The 21541-nt window shown below is 49.4% G+C and overlaps 1 pseudogene; it reads right to left on the bottom strand.

Moving 5' to 3' along the window:
• The window catches only part of LOC120381686, a 205594-nt pseudogene that overhangs the window by 101148 nt on the left and 82905 nt on the right, over window positions 1–21541 (bottom strand).

The raw sequence follows: 21541 nt of genomic DNA, 5'->3' as shown, positions 1-21541 counted from the left end.
AAACATCTTCAGGGGTGCAACTGGTTAGTGCAGAGGGGCCATCTGTTGGGGTTATGAGTTCAAGCTTTCTCTCAAGCCCTTGTTTCTCTTACCTGTGTAGTTTGTTTTGCCTAATTCATATACAAAGTGCTACACTACAAAAAGGAGAGTAAGTTCTAAAATGTAGAGGTGGGTGAATACTTTAGAAACATCTCCCCTGTGCTGCCATTAGTTCCAGTAGATTGTTCACTGGAAGGGAAAATTGATTTCTTTGCTGCTGAGAAAGAGGCCAGGACAGGTCTGTGGGCACCAGATCTCTCTGCTTCTTCCAGTTCCTTCCCTGCTCCAGTCACTGCTGTAGGAGGATCCTATATGCACTGAGCCTAAACATTTTCCTGGGCCTTCTTAGCATAGTTGGCAGCATGTCAGTCTCATACTCAGTAGGTCCTGAGCTCACACCTCAGAAAAGACAATGGTTTTCTGCTCCCTGCTTCAGATTTTCTAAAGGAAATCAGAGAAAAGAAGCCATAGGAGAGTGGCTCCTAGACACTCTAACACACACAGATTTTTCTAAGGCATTAACTTTTCCTTCTCTGTGGAGTTTGTATTCTCCATAGAGCAAAATAAAACAAAAACATGCAAGTCTAAGACTAATACAGTATGAAACTCAATACAGATAAAATCTCACCCTCAGAGATCTTCCAATAAGCTTCTTTTGAAGACTAGACTTATTTCTTGTCTGGGCCCAATCTTTTCACCTGGTATAGTCCTTGTTCCAGCTCAGGTGGTAGCTAGGGGATTTCTCATGACTGCAGCCACCTTTCTTCTGTTCCACCCCCTTATACAGCTTTGGTACAAGGCAGGAATCTTTTGTCTCTCTCCTGGGGAAAAGCCCGAGGTTTAAGATGGATTCCTGTACCAGGTGACATGGCCACATGTCCTGTGAGACCCCAAGCCTTCATTGTTCCTAGCCTGACTCACAGATGGTGCAGGACAGAGCCATCTCCAGTCAATTGTCCTGGTTAATGGGAGCCATCAAGAGTCCAAACCACTATTAATTAATGGCCCACACTTTGCATCATTACAACAGGACCTCAGAGTTATAGTTCATATTTCTAGCTTCAGATACAGGAATGATCGGTTCATACAAATAGGCTGAACACACACAGTAGATAATAAGCTTTGTAATGATACTGCACAAGAGACCTTTTGCATGAAGCATGTTCCAGTTACATTATATTCACACTCATTAGCATATTTTCATAAAATCATCAACATCACAGCAGGGATAGGGTTTTACTGCGGCACCTGGGAGCAGTTGAGTTTCATGTTCAGGCTCTGCTATGAGTTCCTCCAGGTTTCCCATAAGCACACAGGGCCCTTAGCGGGTACTCTCGATACAGGAATGGCCCAGATACAATGAAGTGATGGGAATTGCATTTTCCTTTTTAATTTGTGAATTTCCAATGACATTTCTGTTTGTGATTTTGTTTTGCTTCGTATAACTGTGTTTTCTCAGGGACTTGATATTTACCAGGCTAACTAACAGCTAATAACGGGAGACTTCCAAGCAGGGCGTGGGCGAGCGGAAAAGAACTGTAAGAGACGCTGGTTTTCGACCTTGTGTTAGATAAGAATAGAATGCAGATTGTAACAGAAATTGCTGAGAGAAGTAAGCTATCAGAAAGGAATATGTACAAACAAAATGCAGTTGTTGCTCCTTACTGTATGTCACAAAAGGTATAAATGCTTGCCTTAATTGTTTATCTAACCGAGACCTAAATCGGGAGGGGAAACTCTGCCTGTCTGTACTCTCCCGAATAACTGCAGTTGCTCGAAATAAACGGCATAATATAATAACATTTAACATCCCTGTGGTGGGAAGAACATCTCAACAGCCCAACACTGTGGCATTTGATTTCAAAAAGGAGAACTATACAAATATGAGGGGGTTAGTTAAACAGAAATTAAAAGGTACAGTGACTAAAGTGAAATTCCTGTAAGCTGCATGGACACTTTAACGACACCATAATAGAGGCCCAACTTAAATGTATACCCCAATTTAAGAAACACAGTAAAAGAACTAAAAAAGAGCCACCGGGGCTTAACAACCATGTAAAAGAAGCAGTGAGAGACAAAAAGACTTCCTTTAAAAAGTGGAAGTCAAATCCTAGAAAAGGAGCATAAACATTGCCAAATTGTAGGTGACAAATCTGAGGAACTGTCACAGACTGAAGTGTCACTAGAGGAGGTTTTGGAATTAATTGATAAACTCAACATTAACAAGTCACCAGGACCAGATGGCATTCACCCAAGAGTTCTGAAAGAACTCAAATGTGAGTTATGGAACTATTAACTATGGTTTGTAACCTGTCCTTTGAATCGGCTTCGGTACCCAATGACTGGAAGTTAGCTAATGTAACGCCAATATTTTAAAAGGGCTCTAGAGGTGATCCCGGCAATTACAGACCAGTAAGTCTAACATCGGTACCGGGCAAATTAGTTGAAACAATAGTAAAGAATAAAACTGTCAGACACATAGAAGAACATAAATTGTTGGGCAAAAGTCAACATGGTTTCCGTAAAGGGAAATCCTGTCTTACTAATCTATTAGAGCTCTTTGAGGGGGTCAACAAACATGTGGACAAGGGGGATCCAGTGGACATAGTGTACTTAGATTTCCAGAAAGCCTTTGACAAGGTCCCTCGCCAAAGGCTCTGACATAAATTAAGTTGTCATGGGATAAAAGGGAAGGTCCTTTCAAGGATTGAGAACTGGTTAAAAGACAGGGAACAAAGGGTAGGAATTAATGGTAAATTCTCAGACTGGAGAGGGTAACTAGTGGTGGTCCCCAAGGGTCAGTCCTAGGACCAATCCTATTCACCTTATTCATAAACAATCTGGAGAAAGGGGTAAAAAGTGAGGTGGCAAAGTTTGCAGATGATACTAAACTACTCAAGATAGTTAAGACCAAAGCAGATTGTGAAGAACTTCAAAAAGATCTCACAAAACTAAGTGATTGGGCAACAAAATGGCAAATGAAATTTAATGTGGATAAATGTAAAGTAATGCACACTGGAAAAAATAACTCCAATTATACATAAAATATGATGGGGACTGATTTAGCTACAACAAATCAGGAAAAAGATTTTGCAGTCATCGTGGATAGTTCTCTGAAGATGCCCACGCAGTGTGCAGAGGCAGTCAAAAAAGCAAACAGGATGTTAGGAATCATTAAAAAGGGGATAGAGAATAAGACTGACTATATTATTACCCTTATATAACTCCATGGTATGCCCACATCTTGAATACTATGTACAGATGTGGTCGTCTCATCTCAAAAAAGATATACTGGCATTAGAAAAGGTTCAGAGAAGGGCAATTAAAATGATTAGGGGTTTGGAACGGGTCCCATATGAGGAGACATTAAAGAGGCTAGGGCTTTTCAGCTTGGAAAAGAGGAGACTAAGAGGGAATATGATAGAGGTATATAAAATCATGAGTGATGTGGAGAAAGTAGATAAGGAAAAGTTATTTACTTACTCCCATAATACAAGAACTAGGGGCCACCAAATGAAATTAATAGGCAGCTGGTTTAAAACAAATAAAAGGAAGTTCTTCTTCACACAGCGCACAGTCAACTTGTGGAACTCCTTGCCTGAAGAGGTTGTGAAGGCTAGGACTATAACAGGGTTTAAAAGAGAACCGGATAAATCCATGGAGGTTAAGTCCATTAATGGCTATTAGCCAGGATGGGTAAGGAATGGTGTCCCTAGCCTCTGTTTGTCAGAGGATGGAGATGGATGGCAGGAGAGAGATCACTTGATCATTGTCTGTTAGGTTCACTCCCTGGGCTGCTTCTGCTCTACAACTATAATTGTCTTTTTACACCAAAATCACTAACTTGAGCACCCAATTCCATGTACAGTCCTAGTGGATGTAAGGCACAGGTAACTTTTGCCTCAGGGTAGCTTGTTGGCATCAACCCTCTCTCCCCCACCTGGAGCTGATGAAATTCCTGGCTGGAGGGACACACGCTCCTACAAGTCAAAAGGAAAGAAGCTGATAGAAAAGATCACAGGACTGACCCCAAAGAAGGGTGAACTGCAAAAGTCTGAAGCAGGCAACTCATCTGGCAGAGCTGAGAGACCACAGTGAAGATGGTGCAAAGATCACTATATTGGAATTAGCAAATGTGATTTTTTTTAAAACAAATCTTCGGGAAGCCCTAATAAAGGCATTTCTTACAGATCTCTCCCATTTGGATTTTCTGATATCTAATAGAGAATGACATCTGACTGAAGCTTTTCCCAAATGCAGAGCATGTGTAGGGTCTCTCTCCACTGTGGATTCTACGATGTCTGACAAAGTCTGAGTGCTCAATGAAACTTTTCCCGCACTCAGAGCATGTGTAAGGGATCTCTCATGTGTGGATTCTCTTATGTCTGATAAGGTGTGAGCGCTGATTGAAGCTTTTCCCGCACTCCGAGCACGTGTAGGGCGTCTCCCCTGTGTGGATTCTCTCATGTCTGATAAGGATTGAGCGCTGACTGAAGCTTTTCCCGCACTCAGAGCATGTGTAGGGCGTCTCCCCTGTGTGGATTCTCTGATGTGTGATAAGATTTGAGCGCTGACTGAAGCTTTTCCCGCACTCAGAGCACGTGTAGGGCGTCTCCCGGGTGTGGATTCTCTGATGTGCGATAAGGTTTGAGCGCCGGCTGAAGCTTTTCTCACACTCAGAGCACGTGTAGGGCGTCTCCCGTGTGTGGATTCTCTGATGTGTGATAAGGCTTGAGCTCTGACTGAAGCTTTTCCCGCACTCAGAGCACGTGTAGGGCGTCTCCCCTGTGTGGATTCTCTGATGTGTGATAAGGTTTGAGCTCTGACTGAAGCTTTTCCCGCACTCAGGGCACATGTAGGGCGTCTCCCCCATGTGGATTCTCTGATGTGTGATAAGGTGTGAGCGCCGACTGAAGCTTTTCCCGCACTCAGAGCACGTGTAGGGCGTCTCCCCTGTGTGGATTCTCTGATGTGTGATAAGGTTTGAGCTCTGACTGAAGCTTTTCCCGCACTCAGGGCACATGTAGGGCGTCTCCCCCATGTGGATTCTCTGATGTGTGATAAGGTGTGAGCGCCGACTGAAGCTTTTCCCGCACTCAGAGCACCTGTAGGGCATCTCCCCCGTGTGGATTCTCTGATGTGTGATAAGGTTTGAGCGCCAACTGAAGCTTTTCCCGCACTCAGAGCACGTGTAGGGCATCTCCCCTGTGTGGATTCTCTGATGTGCGATAAGGTGTGAGCGCTGACTGAAGCTTTTCCCACACTCATGACATGTGTAGTGTGTCTCTTCCAAGTTGATTCTCTCATGTGTAATAAGGTCTGAGTGGCTACTGAAGTTCTCCTCTGGCCTCTGCTGAGTCTCAGAGGCTTTTACTTTGTCTCGGAGTGCACAACTCCTGGAAACATTCCCTTTGGGTCTTCCTGATAATGTCTCATATGGTTCTCGTTGCTCAGCATCTTCCTGCTGGGGTTTCTGCTCCTCATTCTCACGCACCATTCTATCACCTGATGGGAGACAGAGAGAATCCAGACATAGGTCACTCTCTGTGCCTGAGAGAAAGGAAATCTCAGAGACAGGAATTTAAAAAGGGATGAACAAACCAAAATATGTGCAGGAGAGATCAAACCTATCAGGAGCTGATTTTCCCCAGAGGAGAGAGGAAGGGATCAGTTTTGGTCTGCATTTCACCAGAACATGCAGGGGAAAGTGGGATCAGGTAGGGATCTGCTGCCAGTTGTTAGTCAGGATAGGTGGGAAGCCATGAGTGACATCTGCCTAATTATTCCACATCTGCAGGGAACAATCCTGAACTTGGAGAGATCACAGGGTCTTTGTAGGGCATCCCAAATGTTTCCTGTATTCACGGACAGTTTTTGACTTGCTTTAACCAAGTCCTCACCTCTGCAGGCAGCTCTTGGGAGCACTTCGTTCTCAGAACCCTGGAGGTCCGGGACCCACGGCTCTTCCCCTTGTTCCAGCTGTGAGACCACATCAGGTTTGCAATTTAGAAACCCTATACCAGGCAAAGAAAACCAGGAAGGTCAGTGGAATTTGTGGGATACTTGTCACAAAGAATAGTCCATGGTTTTAAGCTCAGATCATTTTTAAGCAGTAACATCCCAAGATCAGCTTCCTTGGCTCCAAGTGGCAGAAGAATTATTATTATTATTATTAATCATATGCTTTACCTGAGTGTCTAAGGACCAACTAACAGTGTGTCTCCGTTGTGCTAGGCAAAGTACAAATGCAGAATAGTAGATGGCCCATGCTCTGAAGAATTTACAGTCTAAATAGACAAGACAGACGCAGCATGGGGGAAGGGGTAGAACCCTCTGTTAGAATGGCGATATTCAGGCCTGCCTGCAAAGCCTATATTTAAAGAACTTAGGTGTATTTTTATCACTTAGCTAGTTACAGGAGTATGAAAACAAAGAATCAAAATCACAGTCTGCCTGTGTCTGGGCCTTCTCTCACTAGGATAGCCTGAGGCCTTGTTCTTAGGCTAAGGCCTTTGGCTAAGCAGCAGGGGCAGCCATAAGCTGGGAAGTGAAGGGTCACATCCTCACATCCCAAACCAGTCACACTGAAATAAGGTGCTACTGGGCTGTTAGGAAGACAATCCTGTCCGGAGCTTAAGATGGTTAAAGAAACCTTAATTTGATAGCACTGTGTCTGGCAAGAAATCACTTATCAATGGTTGTGGTTGTGAAACCCTCATTTCTGTATTGCTTTATCTTTATGGCCACCACTTTTACATTGTTAATCAGTCTGGTTCTCTAATTGTTTCTCTCTCCTGTATAATTAATGTTGCCAGGTGTAAGTTAATTAGGGTACTGGTTTATAATTGGTTAGAGCAGGAGTAGGCAACCTATGGCGGCACACGAGTTGATTTTCAGTGGCACTCACACGGCCCAGGTCCTGGCCACCGGTCCAGAAGGCTCTGCATTTTAAATGTAATTTTAAATGAAGCTTCTTAAACATTTTAAAAACCTTACTGACTTTACATACAATAGTTTAATTATGTATTATAGACTTATAGAAAGAGACTTTCTAAAAACGTTAAAATGTATTATTGGCACATGAAATCTTAAATTAGAGTGAATAAATGAAGACTCAGCACACCACTTCTGAAAGGTGGCCGACGCCTGGGTTAGAGAATTATGTCACAATATGTTAGAATTGGTTAGTTAAATTTCAGCACAATGATTGGTTAAGGTATAGCTGAGAATATTACTCTATAAATGGGGTCAAACAGGAGGGGGGAAGGAAATTGGAATTATAGAATATCAGGGTTGGAAGGGACCTCAGGAGGTCATCTAGTCCCACCCCTGCTCAAAGCAGGACCAACCCCAACTAAATCATCCCAGCCAGGGCTTTGTCAAGCCTGACCTTAAACACCTCTAAGGAAGGAGATTCCACCACCTCCCTAGGGAACCCATCCCAGGGCTTCACCACCTTCCTAGTGAAATAGTGTTTCCTAATATCCAACCTAAACGTCCCCCATTGCCACTTGAAATCATTACTCTTTGTTCTGTCATCTGCTACCACTGAGAACAGTCTAGATCCATCCTCTTTGGAACCCCCCTTCAGGTAGTTGAAAGCAACTATCAAATCCCCTCTCATTCTTCTCTTCTGCAGACTAAACAATCCCAGTTCCCTCAGCCTCTCCTCAGAAGTCATGTGTTCCAGTCCCCTAACCATTTTTGTTGCCCCCCGCTGGATGCTTTCCAATTTTTCCACATCCTTCTTATAGTGTTGGGCCCAAAACTGGACACAGTCCTTCAGATGAGGCCCCATGAATGTCGAATGTTGGTTAGGGGGAGAACGGGAACAGGGACACAGGCCAGGCTCTGCGGCATCAGAGCTGGGAAGGGAACAAACTGTATTGGCGTATAGAGATAAGCCCGACTGGTGTGAAGGGCTTTGGAATATATAATCTTATAGGTGTAAAAATTGTACAGACTATACCATCCTGTGACATCATCAACGAAGTGCCCATTTGTGCCTGGGTAGGGGCCCTGCTCTGGGAGGGAGGATGCAGCAAGGACTCAGGATCGGTGGCCGGGGTCGCTGTGCATAGGAGATGGGGAGGTTATGTGAGGAGGGGGGTAATGAGTGGGAGAGGGAGGTCAAGAGTTAAAATAATAATATTTGAGGGAAAACATGTATAATAAAGTGAAACTGAACAGAAATAAAACTGGAGTGGAGGCTCTAAAGCAATAAGGCTTTGGTAGGGATTTGGGGTTAAAGGTCTGGGATCCCCCACAGCTCGAAATCCCCAAACCTCTCCTCCCTCCCACTGACCCACCCACCCCACTTCCTGGGTGCCCCTCCCCCACACTCCCCTCCGCTTCTTCCCATTACTCTCAGCCAGCACCACCTCCCGGCACCTTGAGAACTTCTTGTATTTTCTCCTCGTCTCTCACAGCCTCCTACCTCCCTGCTGCTTCTTAGCTCTAACCCTGCACACACCCGCCCCATGTCCTGGCATATCTACTACCCCCCATCTCCGTCCCTCCCACGGCTCGCTTATCCCTTCAGCCATGGGATCCTGAACGGCAACATTACACGCTCTCCTAAAAGAACTCATCTGACTGTCACACAAGCCAGGCATGAGTCACACACCTATTTACTCAATTTAGAATTCTACAGGAAGCATATTTTCCTCTTAAAGTGAGGAAAAGGCATGAAAGCTACAGTGATTAATGTAGTTATGAATGTAGCCAATAAGGATACATTCAATACAATTTTAAAATGACTGACAGCACCAAAAAGGCACATGTCCAAAAATGATACTAGTGGGTGGGAGATAAGGCAAAAAAAGGGGCGGGGGCAAGGAAACTTGTCAAAACTTGTATGACGAATAAAGGTATAAAGTTATTACTGCTCAGGTTCTTCAGAGACCCCACAGCTTCTAATAACCCAGGGGACAGGACTCCTTACCCAGCGAGGTCACCGTCTCATAGTTCTCCTGCATGACATCCCTGTAGAGGGCTCTCTGAGTGGGGTCCAGCAGAGCCCATTCCTCCTTGGTGAAATACACAGCCACCTCCTCGAAGGTCACCGGCCCCTGAAAGAGCAAGAGTCCAACACTCAGGACCTGCTGCCCCACTCACAACCCCACTATTCACGGAACAGCAGCACCAGGTAAATGGAAGCCCCGGGAGGCCCATGTTAACAGAGTCTCACTCCACCTTGCATAGAACAGACAGGCGGCATCAGAGGGTAGAAAGAGAGAACCTTTGTCTCTCACAGCTGACAGATGGAGGCAGGGTCTTCACATTTATCACATACCTACTAGCAGAGTTTGATATAGGAGATGGGGCTGTCTCTGGACACTACTAATGGCTCCCTGGTAGGAAACATTCTCCAAATAAAATATAAGGAAGAAAAGGGAAGTCAGTAGTAAAGAATATTAGTTAGAACAGGGGTAGGCAACCTATGGCACGGGTGCTGAAGGCAGCACACAAGCTGATTTTCAGTGCCACTCACAATGCCCGGGTCCTGGCCACCAGTCCGGGGGGCTCTGCATTTTAATTTAATTTTAAATGAAGTTTCTTAAACATTTTAAAAGCCTTATTTACTTTACATACAACAATAGTTTAGTTATATATTATAGATCTTCTAAAAATGTTAAAATGTATTACTGGCCCACTCAAAACCTTAAATTAGAGTGAATAAATGAAGACTTCTGAAAGGTTGCTCAGCCCTGAGTTAGAAGGTCAGAATTGTAGAAAATTGGTAAGGGAAGCTATCAGAAATCAATGACCAATCAATGAAAATAAGAAGGAAGTTTTGAAAAGTATATTAATCCTAACAATGGTAGTGATAAATTACTAGACGGAAATGGCAGAATTATCAAAAATAATGCAGAAGAAGTAAAAGTGTTCAATAAGTGTTCTCTCCTGGATTTGGAGAAAAACAGATGCTGTACTGTACAGAAGCAGGAAGCCTGCTAAACAACCAGTGGGGCCCCTTGACGATGAAAATACAAAAGGAGCGCTTAAAGATGATAAAGTCATTGCGGAGAAACTAAATGGATTCTTTGCTTCAGTCTTCACGGCTGAGGATGTTAGGGAGATTCCCAAACCTGAGCTGGCTTTTGTAGGTGACAAATCTGAGGAACTGTCACAGATTGAAGTGTCACTAGAGGAGGTTTTGGAATTAATTGATAAACTCAACATTAACAAGTCACCGGGACCAGATGGCATTCACCCAAGAGTTCTGAAAGAACTCAAATGTGAAGTTCTGAACTATTAACTAAGGTTTGTAACCTGTCCTTTAAATCGGCTTCGGTACCCAATGACTGGAAGTTAGCTAATGTAACGCCAATATTTAAAAAGGGCTCTAGGGGTGATCCCGGCAATTACAGACCGGTAAGTCTAACGTCGGTACCGGGCAAATTAGTTGAAACAATAGTAAAGAATAAAATTGTCAGACACATAGAAAAACAAACTCTTGAGCAATAGTCAACATGGTTTCTGTAAAGGGAAATCGTGTCTTACTAATCTATTAGAGTTCTTTGAAGGGGTCAACAAACATGTGGACAAGGGGGATCCGGTGGACACAGTTTACTTAGATTTCCAGAAAGCCTTTGACAAGGTCCCTCACCAAAGGCTCTTACGTCAATTAAGCTGTCATGGGATAAAAGGAAAGGTCCTTTCATGGATTGAGAACTGGTTAAAGGACAGGGAACAAAGGGTAGGAATTAATGGTAAATTCTCAGAATGGAGAGGGTTAACTAGTGGTGTTCCCCAGGGTCAGTCCTGGGACCAATCCTATTCAATTTATTCATAAATGATCTGGAGAAAGGTAAACAGTGAGGTGGCAAAGTTTGCAGATAATACTAAACTACTCAAGATAGTTAAGACCAAAGCAGATTGTGAAGAACTTCAAAAAGATCTCACAAAACTAAGTGATTGGGCAACAAAATGGCAAATGAAATTTAATGTGGATAAATGTAAAGTAATGTACATTGGAAAAAATAACCCCAACTATACATACAGTATGATGGGGGCTAATTTAGCTACAACGAGTCAGGAAAAAGATCTTGGAGTCATCGTGGATAGTTCTCTGAAGATGTCCACGCAGTGTGCAGAGGCGGTCAAAAAAGCAAACAGGATGTTAGGAATCATTAAAAAGGGGATAGAGAATAAGACTGAGAATATATTATTGCCCTTATATAAATCCATGGTACGCCCACACCTCGAATACTGTGTACAGATGTGGTCTCCTCACCTCAAAAAAGATATTCTAGCACTAGAAAAGGTTCAGAAAAGAGCAACTAAAATGATTAGGGGTTTAGAGAGGGTCCCATATGAGGAAAGATTAAAGAGGCTAGGACTCTTCAGTTTGGAAAAGAGAAGACTAAGGGGGGACATGATAGAGGTATATAAAATCATGAGTGATGTTGAGAAAGTGGATAAGGAAAAGTTATTTACTTATTCCCATAATACAAGAACTAGGGGTCACCAAATGAAATTAATAGGCAGCAGGTTTAAAACAAATAAAAGGAACTTCTTCTTCACGCAGCGCACAGTCAACTTGTGGAACTCCTTACCTGAGGAGGTTGTGAAGGCTAGGACTATAAGAATGTTTAAAAGGGAACTGGATAAAGTCATGGTGGCTAAGTCCATAAATGGCTATTAGCTAGTATGGGTAAGAATGGTGTCCCTAGCCTCTGTTCGTCAGAGGCTGGAGATGGATGGCAGGAGAGAGATCACTTGATCATTGCCTGTTAGGTTCACTCCCTCAGGGGCACCTGGCATTGGCCACTGTCAGATACTGGGCTAGATGGACCTTTGGTCTGACCCGGTACGGCCTTTCTTATGTTCTTATGTTCTTTGTGGTGAACGGTGCCGGGAGGCATCCCTATACCGAGAGCAGGAGCGAGAATGGGACCTGCGACCGGCGCGGTGCCAGGCGGTCGACTGGGATCTCCGTGTTCGGTGCCGGGAGCGACTCCGCGAGTGGCGGCGGCCATATTGGTACCAAGAGCTTGATCGGTGCCGGGAGTGACGACTCGGAGATCGAGAGAATGATCGGTGCCGCGAGTCTGACTGGCCCCGCGTGGTTGAGCGGTGCCGGGACTGCGAGCGGCGATGCGATCGGTGTCCAGATCCGGATCGGCGTCGAGAGCGGGAGCGGGAGCGGTGCCGGTGAGAGTCGGTGCCGGCAGGTGGCCTAAACATGGACGGCTTGCCCATGGAGCGGGGCGCCCGCACCGGCGGCGCCAGGGGCGGTGGCACAGCCGGTTCTGTCATAGTGATGAGGTCCCGTGCCGCCTCGAAGGTCTCCGGAGTCGATGGCAGTGGTATCTCTACCGCGGCCGGAGCCGGGGAGGTTACAGGTGCCGGGCTCGACGGCCTCTCAGGGGCCGGAGTCGCCGGTGCTGGCAGAAGCATCTGCGGCAGAGGAACCGGTGCCGCGGCAGGTTTCGGTGCCGGGCGGTCCAGACGGGGCGCACTCTGGTGCTTCGTGGCCGGCGGTGCCGTGGAGGCAGCGGCCTTTCCCTTCTTTGCCTTCGGCGAGAGAGAGCGTCTTTGGCCCGTTTTCGGTGCCGATGTCGCTTTAGGTGGCACAGCAGAGTGGCCCGGCGCCGTGGCGGCGCTGCGAGAGTCTGTCGGAACAGCGGGCGGTGCCGCGGCCGGAGGGGTTAAGGCTGCCTCCATTAGGAGCTGTTTAAGCCTAATGTCTCTTTCCCTCTTAGTGCGAGGCTTGAAAGCCTTGCAAATCGGGCACTTAGAAGATAAGTGCGACTCTCCTATGAGCTATGAGGATCTCCTGTAGGCATAGGCCTGCGGCAGGCCAAGCACGGCTTGAAACCCGGGGAGCCGGCCATACGCTCCGGTCCCGGGTGCGGGTGGGGCTAACCCCCGAACCCGCTAACTATCTAATACTAAAATGTTTGAAACTATGAAAACAAGAAAACCTAAGCTAATATAAGAACTATGTACAAATTTTAACTGAGAAACTATGAGGAAGCTAGGGAAGCGGAGGTCAGACAAGCTGCTCTCCGCTGTTCCAACGACCGACACGGGCGGTAAGAAGGAACTGAGGGTCGGCTGAGGTATATATGCGGTGCCGTTATGGCGCCACTCCAGGGGGCGCTCAGCCGACCCACTGGTGTTGCTAGGGTAAAAGTCTTCCGACGAAAGTGCACGCGGCGCGCACACACCTAACTGGAATGGATATGAGCAATCACTCGAAGAAGAACAAAGGTTTAGAGAAAATAGATCCTATCAAACTAACTGGATATCCTTATTAGATGAGATCAAAAGTTTGGTTGCAGCTAATATTATTGATGTAATATATCTAGACTTCTGTAAGGCATATGACTTGATTCAGCACAATATTTTGACTAAAAAACTAGAATGATACAAAATAAACACGGCATACGTTAAATAGATTAAAAACTGGGATTGTAAATGGGGAACCATGGTCGAGTGGATTTATTTCTAGCGGGTTCCCACAAGGATTGCTTTTTCCCCGTGTGCTATTTAACATTCTTATCAATGACCTAGAACAGAATATAAAATCATCACGGATAAAGTTTGCAGTTACCACAAAGATTGCGGGTGGTGGTAACTAATGAAGTGGCAGTAGATTCAGGCTCCAGCACTGGGAGTATGGGAAGTTTTCCCAGCCCTGGCTGGAGGGTTATTTCCTGTTCCACAAAGAGGAGAAGCTCCATTCCCAAATCCCTTGAAATTAGGCCCTATCTGACACTACACCCCCATATTCATCATAGTGGTATGGTTATAATATGATTAGGACATAATTATGATGCATTTTGTGCAAGATGCGTCATGTGCTGAATATGATTATCCTATTTGTGTGCATGGATCATGTTTGTATTTGAAGTTATGGATATTGACTCTATATCTGTATTTCAAATGTGCTTACTCTGGGTAACAACCACAACGAGCCTTTCAGGTACAACAATGAAGAAGCCAGACAGAGCTGATGGCTTATCAACAAAGACAATGGACCGCGGAAGAGCTTAGCCTTCCAGTGATTGTTTCAGCCAGCCTATGAGTCATGGCTACTATGACTCAGCAGGACATGCTAGGACATGTGACCAGACCACATGACAACAAACTCCATTTTGGTACCTGTATTTTTCCACAAACTGGACTGGGAACTTAGTTTGGAACAAATGGTTCCCGCCATATGGAAAAGCTACATAAGGTGGGGTGTGATGGCATCCCTTGGTCTCATTCCCCACACAAGAGAACTCCTGGAAACACTTGAGGAACAAAGACTGAACTGGGGGAACTGGTGGTCCCAGGGTAAAGGGATTTCTAGCTTGTGTATGGAAACTTGGGGGACTGCTTGTAGCATCAGTCAGGGTGAGAAATTGCTAATTCAAATTCTATCCATCTAGTATGTTAGGCTTAGTTTGAGGTTTTGGTTATCTGCTAAGTAATCTCCTTTGATCTGTTTGCTATCACTTAGAATTGTTGGGATACGTTAGGGTTCAGTAAAAGAGCTGGGAAGCTGCTAATGTGCTGACACGCATTGGGGACAAAGGCATAAGCAGGCAGTAATTCTTTGCTTAACAAATAAGTTGCCATATTTTTCCTCTCTCTGTTGCTTGTAAGAATTGACATTGATGCAGCTGCATGAGAAATGTAGTTGCTGGAATGAATGTCCTTTATGTGAAAGAAAGTAAAAGAAATGTTATCTCCCCCTCCCTTCCTTTCCCAGCTACATAAACAAGCCCTGGCTTATGGCCCCTTCCTCCCGCCCCGAGAACTGCTCATTGACCCTTCCTCCATACCCCGAGAACTGCTGTTTAGGGAAATTTGTGGCAACACGTTATTGCAAAGAACGGTATTTTCAAGGTAAAAATGTCTCTATGATATGTGTAATACTGTGATAGTGGATAGGGGTGGGTATACTAATTGTATGAGTGTTTCTACTACTTAATAAGGGGTTTTGGGGTGTTGTAACAGATGTAGGTGTTTACATACAAACTTGGATAAAAGGCATGTGATGTAACTAATCCAGTACTTACTCGATAGTTGGGTCAAGGGGAACAAGTAACACAATAAAGAAGCCTGTATTCATATCCGCCTCTGGATCAACCGGCTCCTTTTTTGTTCTAACAATAATTACTTAAAATCTACCTATCTGCCATTAATAAACTTGTTTTATGCTTTATCTTAATCAGTGCATTTTGAGTGAAGTGTTTGGGGAAAAGCTGAGCTTGGTTAGCACAGGCTTGTTGTGCACATCTTTCCCATATCGAGGGGAAAGCGAACTATAGTAATGAGCTTACATTATAGAGATCCCTGTGCACTATAAGATGGGACAATTCTGAATTTATACTACAGCAGGTGTGCAAGGTTGGGGAGCTGGGAAATTGGCTGTTGTCTCTATCTGTCCTTGAGTGGCTCAGGTAAAGCACTCAGGTAGCTTAGTTGGGTGTATGGCGCCACCTGCTGTCGTGTTGGGTGATAACAGGACCTGGAGAGGCTGGCTGAATCTCCAGCAAAGCCGTGTGAGAAGGGCCAGCCCAGCTTGAGGGTTAGAGGGCACAGCGGTTCCCAGAACCATCCCAGACTGCACCCCGGGGTGACAACGCATCACACCCTACATTACACAAGTCTCAGCAGGTTTGTCACATCCTGTCCCCTCCCTTTCTCCACCCGAGATATTTCCTGCCTCCCACCACCTCCAGCAGCTCCTACCCTCCTATGCATTTACTGCTCCTCTTCCTCCAAGCAGAACCCACCACCAGCTCCCTGGTAATCCCTTACCTGAGCCAGCTCCATTGCAGCCATTTCCTTCCCTTTGGGAGGATGAAATGATCTAGAGCAAAACGTGGACGTTAATCTGTAGCCTGCCAGGACGAGAAGGGCAATGTGAGAGAATGCAGAGGGGGCTTTTGTCCATTCCACATGCAGATTCCCCCCTGTTAATGGACACTCTAGGTTCTGCCACACTGTGAAGCACAGAGTAAAATTGTTCTTAACCTCTGAGGATAGGAGAAGTAGTAATGGCCTTAAATTGCAGCAAGGGCAATTTAGGATGGAGATTAGGAAGAAACTTCCTAACTGTCAGAGTGGTTAAACTCCAGAACAAATAGCGTAGGGAAGTTGTGGAATCTCCATCATTGGGGATTTTTAAGAGCAGACTGGACAAACACCTCAGGGATGGTCTAGATAATACTTAGTCCTGCCTTGAGTGCAGGGGACTGGCCTAGATGACCTCCCAAAGTCCCTTCCAGTTCTATGATTCTATGAACCAAAGGCCAGAGAAGAGCAGAATCAAAGGAGTCACTCTGGGGGATTCTCCCTGTCACTGTCCCCAAGGCAGCTGTTTCAGGTTAACTAAGTTGTTTGATGCTTTAGCCTTTGTAGAGTCTCTCCTGGCAGTGCCCCCTTCTTGGGCTGGGCCTAGTTTTAGCATTTGGTAAGCGTGGGGGCTCTGAGACTGGGCCTTCTTGCCTCAGCACATCTTTCTGTGGCTCCCCAGTGAGTCCAAATGAGTAGATACTCCTGATAGAGACTGTGAACATAAGAAGGGCCCACTGCATCAGACCAATGGTCCGTCTAGCTCAGTGGCTAATGCCAGGTGCTTCAGAGGGAAAGAACAGAACAGGTAACCATCAAGTGATCCATCCCGTCAACCATTCCCAGCTTCTGGAAACAAAGGCTAGAGACACCATCCCTGCCCAGCCTGCCTGTGACACTGGCAGATGAGGTGTTAGCTCTTGCACAAGCCCCCATGTCTTCACTGAACATGGACAAACGCACAGTGGAATCAGTCTGACTCACCTGTGTTAGTATTGTTAAAACAGGTATTAGGATTATAAGAACACGTTTAGACTTCATTAAATGCTTGTGAGTTGCTGCCTGGGTTAATATCTGACTAGTTGCATTGTGAGCCTCTGTGACTCTGTAAATCACCACACAGGAGAGAGACTTTACCTAGGTGAAGTGCTGACTGGCAACTGAATACATTACACCCTGCCTGGCACAAAAGGTCCATCCACACCAGAGAGACTATTAAGGGACATTAAAGAAGACACAAGGCTGTTGTTGTGCTCTTGACTTCCCATTAGCTGAGCTGGCAGCTCAGAGCACATGGCAGGAAGGGGATGAAAACCCCCATACGGAAGGAACTGATAATCTGTATGCTGCTTGGACGGGGGGGGGGGGGGGGAGCGGAGTTTTTACGCATCAGCAAGAGATCCCCAGCTGATTAGCCGGGATTAGTCCTAAGGAAGATGTAGAGCTTGCTTATTATAGAAGCTTCTATTACCTTTTGAAATTTCAGACTGCAACTCGTCTGCATCTATAGGATTACCTGCTTTAACTTTGTAAACAACTCTCCTTTCCTTTTAAATAAATATTAATACAGGTTATGACAGGACTGGCTACAAGTGTTGTCTTTGTTGGGAGATCTAAGATTCAATGGACCTACGGAAGTGACTGGTCCTTTGGGACTGGCAGTAACCTGAACATTGCTGTGATTCGTGGGGTAAGGCAGTGGTTCTCAACCAGGGGTCTGGGGCCCCTGGGGGGCCACAAGAAGGTTTCAGGGGGGCCACCAAGCAAGGCCGGCATTGGACTCGCTGAGGCCCAGGGCAGAAAGCTGAACTCCCAGAACATGGGGCTGAAGTCACGGCCTGAGCCCCACCACCCGGGGCTGAAGCCAAAGCCTAGGCCAGGGTCTGAAATTCAAATGAGCACGAGGGCCACATGAGGACTAGTGCATTGAACCGAGGGCATAACACTGACACCCCTTTGCTGCCTCGGCCCCACTCCACCCCTTCCCTGCCCCAATCCAACCCCTACCCCGAAGTCCCCACCCCAACGCTGCCCCAGGTGCAGAAATGGTGCAGGCAGCGGGGCTCAGGGCAGGGAGTTGAGGTGCAGGTGCTGTGCCGGGTGAGGCTGGGCGCGCAGGGCTGGGCATTGGTGGGTGGGATGCTAGTGGGTGAGGGTGGGGGGCTCAGATCAGGGAGTTGGGGTGTGGCGGGGGGCTCAGGGCAGGGGGGTGGGGTGCAGGAGGGGGGTGGGGTGTGGCAGGGTGCTCAGGGAAGGGAGCTGACGTGCAGGAGGGGCGTGGGATGCGGCAGGGGGCTCAGGGAAGGGAGCTGAGGTGCAGGAGGGGTGGGGGATGCGGCAGGGGGCTCAGGGAAGGGAGCTGAGGTGCAGGAGGGGTGTGGGATGCGGCAGAGGGCTCAGGGCAGGGGTTGGGGTGCAGGAGGGTGTGGGATGAGGCAGGGGCTCAGGGCAGGGGTTCGGGTGCAGGAGGGGTGTGGGATGCGGCAGGGGCTCAGGGCAGGGGTTGGGGTGCAGGAGGGGTGTGTAATGCGGCAGGGGGCTCAGGGCAGGGGGTTGGGGTGCAGGAGGGGTGTGGGATGTGGCAGGGGGCTCAGGGCAGGGAGCTGGGGTGCAGGAGGGGTGTGGGATGTGGCTGGGGGCTCTGGGCTGGGGGTGGGGGTGCTGGTGGGGTGTGGGATGCGGCAGGGGGCTCAGGGCAGGGAGCTGGGGTGCAGGAGGGGTGTGGGATGCGGCAGAGGGCTCAGGGCAGGGGGGTGGGGTGCAGGAGGGGTGTGGGATGCGGCAGGGGGCTCAGGGCAGGAGGTTGTGGTGCAGGAGGGGTGTGGGATGTGGCAGGGGGCTCAGGGAAGGGAGCTGGGGTGCAGGAGGGGTGTGGGATGTGGCAGGGGCTCAGGGCAGGGAGCTGGGGTGCAGGAGGGGTGTGGGATGCGGCAGGGGCTCAGGGCAGGGTGCTGGGGTGCAGGAGGGGTGTGGGATGTGGCAGGGGGCTCAGGGAAGGGAGCTGGGGTGCAGGAGGGGTGTGGGATGAGGCAGGGGGCTCAGGGCAGGGAGCTGGGGTGCAGGAGGGGTGGGATGCGGCAGGAGGCTCAGGGAAGGGAGCTGGGGTGCAGGAGGGGTGTGGGATGTGGCAGGGGGCTCAGGGCAGGGAGCTGGGGTGCAGGAGGGTGTGGGATGCGGCAGGGGCTCAGGGCAGGGAGTGCAGGAGGGGTGTGGGATGCGGCAGGGGCTCAGGAAGGGAGCTGGGGTGCAGGAGGGGTGTGGGATGTGGCAGGGAGCTCAGGGAAGGGAGCTGGGGTGCAGGAGGGGTGTGGGATGCGGCAGGAAGCTCAGAGAAGGGAGCTGGGGTGCAGGAGGGGTGTGGGATGTGGCACGGGGCTCAGAGAAGGGAGCTGGGGTGCAGGAGGGTGTGGGATGTGGCAGGGGCTCAGGGCAGGAGCTGGGGTGCAGGAGGGTGTGGGATGTGGCAGGGGCTCAGGAAGGAGCTGGGGTGCAGGAGGGTGTGGGATGAGGCAGGGGCTCAGGGAAGGGAGCTGGGGTGCAGGAGGGTGTGGGATGAGGCAGGAGGCTCAGGGAAGGGAGCTGGGGTGCAGGAGGGGTGTGGGATGAGGCAGGGGCTCAGGAAGGAGCTGGGGTGCAGGAGGGTGTGGGATGAGGCAGGGGCTCAGGGAAGGGGTTGGGGTGCAGGAGGGGTGTGGGATGAGGCAGGGGCTCAGGGAAGGAGCTGGGGTGCAGGAGGGTGTGGGATGTGGCAGGGGCTCAGGGCAGGAGCTGGGGTGCAGGAGGGGTGTGGGATGAGGCAGGGGCTCAGGGCAGGGGGTTGGGGTGCAGGAGGGGTGTGGGATGAGGCAGGGGGCTCAGAGAAGGGAGCTGGGGTGCAGGAGGGGTGTGGGATGAAGCAGGGGGCTCAGGGAAGGGAGCTGGGGTGCAGGAGGCGTGTGCGATGAGGCAGGAAGCTCAGGGAAGGGAGCTGGGGTGCAGGAGGGGTGTGGGATGAAGCAGAGGGCTCAGGGCAGGGAGATGGGGTGCAGGATGGGTGTGGGATGTGGCAGGGGCTCAGGGCAGGGGGCTGGGGTGCAGGAGGGGTGTGGGATGTGGCAGGGAGCTCAGGGAAGGGAGCTGGGGTGCAGGAGGGGTGTGGGATGCGGCAGGGGGCTCAGGGCAGGGGGATGGGGTGCAGGAGGCGTGTGGGATGCGGCAGGGGGCTCAGGGCAGGGCGCTGGGGTGCAGGCGGGGTGTTGGATGCGGCAGGAGGCTCAGGGCAGGGAGCTGGGGTGCAGGAGGGCTGTGGGATGTGGCAGGGGGCTCAGGGCAGGGAGATGGGGTGCAGGAGGGGTGTGGGATGTGGAGGGGGCTAAGGGCAGGGGGTTGGGGTGCAGGAGGGGTGTGGGATGTGGCAGGGGGCTCAGGGCAGGGGGTTGGGGTGCAGGCTCCAGCCCGGCGTCGGTTACCTAGAGCGGCTCCGGGGTGGCAGCAGTGGGCACCGGGGCCAAGGGAGGCTCCCTGCCTGCCTGCCCTGGCCCCTGGCCCCGCGCTGCTCCATGTCCCTGCAGCCTCAGGGGCGGGGGTGTCAGGGCTCCGGGCGTGCGCTCTCTTGCCTCTCCTCTAGCTACCTCCCGCGATGCTCCCATTGGCCGCGGTTCCCTGTTCCCGGCCAATGGGAGCTGTGGGGGGCGGTGCCTGGAAGGAGGCAATGCAGGAGCCCTCTTCCTCTTTCCCCCTCCCCGGCCGGGAGGGGCGAGCTGCCAGCTGCTCCAGACAGCGGCACGGGGCTCGCAGCGCCACAGGGGCCATCCCGCGGGTAGGCAGAGGAGAGCTTGGTTGGCCACACCCAAGAGCCCCGCAGGCCGCATGCAGCCCGGGTGTTTGAGACCCCTGGCCTCAGCGATGGAGCTTTGTGGGGGCCTCTGTGGCATCCCCCCTAACGCCAGCTCTGGTTACTGTGGCCCACGTGGGCTGTGGAGTTTTTATAGCGTGTTGGGGGGAGGGGGGCCCCCGAAAGAAAAAGGTTGAGAACGCCCAGTGCCAGGGACCATCTGTCACAAAGGTGAGCTCACCTGCGTGGTGAGATATATCGGATCACCCAAGGGGACTGTCTGTGGTTCCATGTTAATGCTGTTACAGAGCCTGAAGCGTTTACACTGGATACTTGGTTGGTGAAATCTCCATACAGACCTCACACCCAATTTGGGTTTGTTCCCTGCTTCTCACCAGTCTGCCTGAGGCCGGTGCTCGTGCTCTCCAGTCACTGGGGACAGCGTTACAGAGACTAACGGGCACAACGCCACCAGCAGCAATTGGCAGCAATGCAGAGCAGGCTTCACAGGGACACAGTGTGGGCCAAAGGGTCTGTGGTCTCCACCAAACCCCCGTTCTCCTCCAGGGCACGTCAGCATCCCGGCAACCTTCTAGGAGGGTCCAGGCTGCCACCCATCTCCAGCACAGCAGCGCCCGCGCCCCATCACCCGCCTTGTCTCCTCAGACAGAGGTGAGTGACGGAGGGTGCACAAGAGGTCCGGTTCGGGGAGGGAGAGGGATAACAAAACACACCCTCTGGGGTCACCCCTCAGGAAGTGACGGTGACAGGCCCTGTGGTGGCAGTAAAGGGGGAAGGGAGGGAGTGGGAGCACCACCCTCAAAGGCAATGCTGGAGACCCAGTAAACTCTGAAGGGGACTGAGAGTCTCCCAGGGCCCCATATCCTG

This window comes from Mauremys reevesii, linkage group 14 (assembly GCF_016161935.1).
Source record: "Mauremys reevesii isolate NIE-2019 linkage group 14, ASM1616193v1, whole genome shotgun sequence".
Taxonomy (NCBI): domain Eukaryota; kingdom Metazoa; phylum Chordata; order Testudines; family Geoemydidae; genus Mauremys; species Mauremys reevesii.
Note: the sequence above shows the minus strand (reverse complement) of the source record. Positions and strands in the feature narration are given on the sequence as shown.